Genomic DNA, 4,385 nt, shown 5'->3' with positions numbered 1-4,385 from the left:
AACGTGTGTCATTATATTTGTCATGTTTATTGTTATGTGTTTATTCCATTAGTCTATTATCAGTGATTATTGGGTGTATTTTGTGCTCAATAAAATTCTTCGGGTTTTTTTTCGACTTGTCACTGACTGCTTTTGTGTGAATATAAAAACTTCGGGTGCACTACTTGACAATACAGATTAAAGAAATTTTCAGCTGATCCTGTCTATGTTGGATTTATTTGCTATTTTCGCCCCTTTAAAAAAGTGTTTGTATAAGTGGTATAACTTTCGAATTTTTGCACTACCCGGCGATGGCTTGTTGTTGGCCCGTCCCGTTCGTGCAGCAATCAATCCGCAATAATTTCAGTTGCACTTAATCAGAGCATACTATAACTTTATTATGGATGTATTTCTATTCTGTTTTATTTCAAATTTTCGTTTTCCATTTATAGGTTGCACTTGTGTAAAACCAGCAATGAAATTTTCCATAAGAACTGCCTAAATTGCATATGCAGTCACTCTTCATTCAGGAAGTTTTGAGGAGAATGTTATATTTCCCTGGAAAGGAGACATGCACTACTTTTTTTGCACTAATAAAAACATATAGCTGTGCGGCATATTTTCAAGTTTTACTGCCCTCCATTTATAAACATTGCAGGTTCGCACTGAATTTTTCCATTAAATTTGACTCAACACCCAAATGTCTTCCAGTCCTCCTGAAAAATAAGTTAAATAAATAGACATTTTTATTTATATCCATTTAATTCTCCAATCAAGTTTTAATTTAAAAAAAAAAATTTGCATCCATGGCAACAACTATGTTAACAGTAGCAGTATTTAGTGCACATTCAATTTCTCCCCAAAAGAGGCGTGACTTGCAAATCACACGTGATTTACAAAGTGCAACCTATACTGTACTTTCAAACCCCTTTTAGTATCAAAATATTCTTATATTTTTGTTGTTATTTATGTAAGTAATAGAAAATAATAAGTTACAATGGTAGTTTTTTCATTATTGTATTTTTATAGTACTTCTAGTAACTATACCCTGTTTGCGGCAAGATGTGTTTTTTTCCTGTTCACTATTTTTTTTTTTGATGCAATTTATATTTTTTTTGTCTACTTAATAAACTCATTATATATTTGTGTTTTTCTTGTACCTTTGTGTAATAGCTATTTGAATCATGGTTAGTTTTACTACAATCTGTTTATTTTGTAGAATTTTTGTTTTCTTTATGTACTATACCATAAAATGCATAAAAAGTTGTCATACAAGCTTCAAAAAACTATTCCTATAACAAAAACATACACCTTATCTTTACTTTCTGTTTATGTTATAGCACACAAGCCTGTCAGCACTGATAAAAAAAAAATGAAGAGAGGTCAAATTATATGAACTTGTCAAATTACAAAATAATGAGATTAACCATCATGATGATTTTTATATGATTTATATAAAAAATCTTACATCTGGGGTCACCTTCAGTACCATCTGATATAAACAAAAAACTTAGTCATTCATGATTGTTTAGTTGTAAGGTCCTATATTTGTTATTTTAATATTAAAATACTGAAATAAAGTGCATTTCAAACAATTCTTACAATAACAATGGGTCTAATCCCATGGCGTCTAAGGAAATACACATTTCAGAAAGGAAACAAGCCATATAATAAGGGGAAAAAATACAGAAATAAGACTTTACCTGCTGAAAAAGGCATTTTGTGAGACTACCAAAAGACTTGTATGACTTAGTGACTAAATCTGTTCATAATAAGAATGTTCAACTCATTCCTGCCTCTACAAAATCAGCTCGCTTTCTAAGGCCGAAGCCTCCGACAAAAACAGAAGTTGAAAAATGTGCTGAAAATGAAACAAAAACAGGGTAAGAATACTTTTTTTTGTTATTAAGCTTTCAAAAATAATTAAACTTTCTTAAAAAAGTCACTTATAAACAACTATGAAGAAAAAGGCATGTGTCTTATATGCCAATTCTTTAAATGTGACAGCTGAAGAAAATGCAAGCTAGGATAATACTTATTTTTAAATTTCTAGTCCTATATATATTTTCAAGAATTAAATAGTGCATGATTTTTATATATAATATATATAAAAACACAGGCAAAGAAAAAAATATGCACTTTTGAGAGTAAATTTGATCAAAAAGCTTATTTAAAGAAAACACTATTGTAAGGGAGGTAATTCAAAATAAAATTATTTTCACCTTTCCAAAACTTAGTTTTAACAAATAAAAAACTAATTCACTTCAATTTTGGCAACATTTTTCAACTTCAGGTCAGAGAAAAATAGTTTTCGACTCCTTCGGATCAATGAACTTGAACAGATGTGGAATGAGGTTTTCATAGAACACAGAAAAATATCCCCTATGTGTACAGGGTTCATATCATGGGATTTAAGTGCAGAACATCAAAGAGGGGCTGCCTGGAGGGAAAAGGCAAGCTGCAATAAGTGTTCTTACCATTCAAAAATGTTCAACCTTTACAATGAGGTGGTCGCAAAGAAACGTGGTCGTCGAACAGCAGCTATTAATCTATCCATACAATTCGCACTTAATCACATAGCTATCAGCACAACTGGTCTACAGAAATTATTTCTTGGTTCTAATATACCAGCTCCTTCCACTTCAAGTATGCAACACAGTGCTAATGTTGTTTCTGAAATTATAGAAGAGTACAATCAAAAGGATTTGGTTCAGAAAAGAAAATTACTGAAGGAAATAAACATATTAAGAGGTGATAATCCTAATATTATTAACATTCAGGCCGACGGAATGTATAATAACCCTATTTATTCCGGAATGGGTAAAACACCATTTCAACCAGCTACCCAATGTACGTATAACATGTTAGAAAATAATACTTATAAACACAGTATTGTAAGCACAAGACAAGTGTCATAGCTTTGCTCAAATAAGAGTGAACATAAAACAAAAACAAAAGTTAAATCTCACAAAGGTCACTGTTCCGCAAACATTGAAATGCATGACAGCATAGGCAGTGAGGAGCGATGGGCTAAAGACTGCTTGTTAGACCTGAAAAATGATTGTCTGGAAGTTCAAGAAATTACCACTGACCCTGACAGCAGTGCATTTAGAGCTGCAGAGTCTCTCTTTAAAGCTGGTACAACCAATACTCAGCCAATTCATTTTCTAGATACGAGACATGTGTCCGCAAATCATAGAAATTTTATTAAAAAAATGTCAGGTCTGAAGGAAATAATGCCGGCACGATTAGTTTCAGAGAAAGATAAAATGCTAAAAAGGTTTGCATTAGATATGGCAGCACGTTGTCAGGCAGAGTACAATGCTGCCTTTGATAAATTCAATATGGACTCTGTACGGGTAAACGTTCACCTATCATATGCATGTCATGCTATAGTTTCTTGCTATCAGGGCGATCATAATGGTTGTACAAAATATTCCCTTGTTTGTTCAAATAGGAACAGTTTGAAGACATGGACTGAAAAATCAGCTTATCTGAAAAATAACTTTAAATTAAATAAATCAGAGAACACAGCAGCATTGTTACGTGAATGCGTAAAATATCGCCTTGGACCTACCATGCTAAACCATACATGCAAAAACACTAACACACAAAAAGCTGAAGCAACTAACCGTGCAATACGTGCAACTGTACCTAGCAATGTAACATTTACCAGAAACAATAAAGGAAGGGTACATACAGCTATACATAACGTAAATAATGGCCCAGAAATCCATCGTGAAACTCTGTCAAGCGGCTGGGGTTCCCATCGAACCAGGAATTCGTGCTGCCCATGGTCTGAAAAATATTCAACAACATAACGAAAAACATAAATTATATAAGCAGTCAAAGCAGTTCACAGATCAGAGATGCTCAAAACAACATGAACTGTATAAAATATATGATTAGTACCAAGAGGAAAAAGACTATGAGAAAAACAAACTTTTACCGACAAAACGGCTGGCCGCAAAACAACCTCAAGAGTATTCGTTTGCCAAAAAACTCCGATCAGTTATAGATAATGCATATTTTAAGGTTTTTCTTGTCGTAGAACACACCGAGGGGTGTCAGGATTGATCAAATGAAAGACCGACCGGAGGGAGGTCTTTCTTTGAACAATCCTGACACCCTGAGGTGTAATCTACGACAAGAAAAACCTTAAAATATGCATTATCTGACTTATATACCGTAAAAAAATATTAATTTTATAAAGATTTGTAAAATTTAGTATCCTTTTTAACCGACAACACTAAAGTGGGATATTCCTTTCTAATGCGTTCAGGTTTTAATACGCCCTGCGGCTCATCTAAAATGTGAAATAAAACTCACTGAATAATTGTGATATAAACCTTTTAAAAATTGTTATCCATACACAATAAAAAATATTACTGTAACTGCATGAAGTA

At 32.8% G+C, this 4,385-nt stretch overlaps 1 long non-coding RNA gene across 1 annotated transcript; it reads right to left on the bottom strand.

Annotated features, from left to right (window-relative positions):
* Positions 1 to 537: 537 nt before the first annotated feature.
* LOC134726753 (uncharacterized) lies at positions 538 to 3,758 on the bottom strand. The gene is made up of 3 exons (XR_010108630.1): positions 3,680 to 3,758; positions 2,457 to 2,652; positions 538 to 695 (listed from the first exon to the last, which is right to left on the bottom strand). It is a non-coding gene; the product is annotated as an uncharacterized LOC134726753 (long non-coding RNA).
* Between the last annotated feature and the right edge of the window lie 627 nt (positions 3,759 to 4,385).

The sequence above is a fragment of the Mytilus trossulus genome, chromosome 7, assembly GCF_036588685.1.
Source record: "Mytilus trossulus isolate FHL-02 chromosome 7, PNRI_Mtr1.1.1.hap1, whole genome shotgun sequence".
Classification (NCBI taxonomy): Eukaryota; Metazoa; Mollusca; class Bivalvia; order Mytilida; family Mytilidae; genus Mytilus; species Mytilus trossulus.
This window is presented reverse-complemented; position numbering and strand designations above follow the sequence as displayed.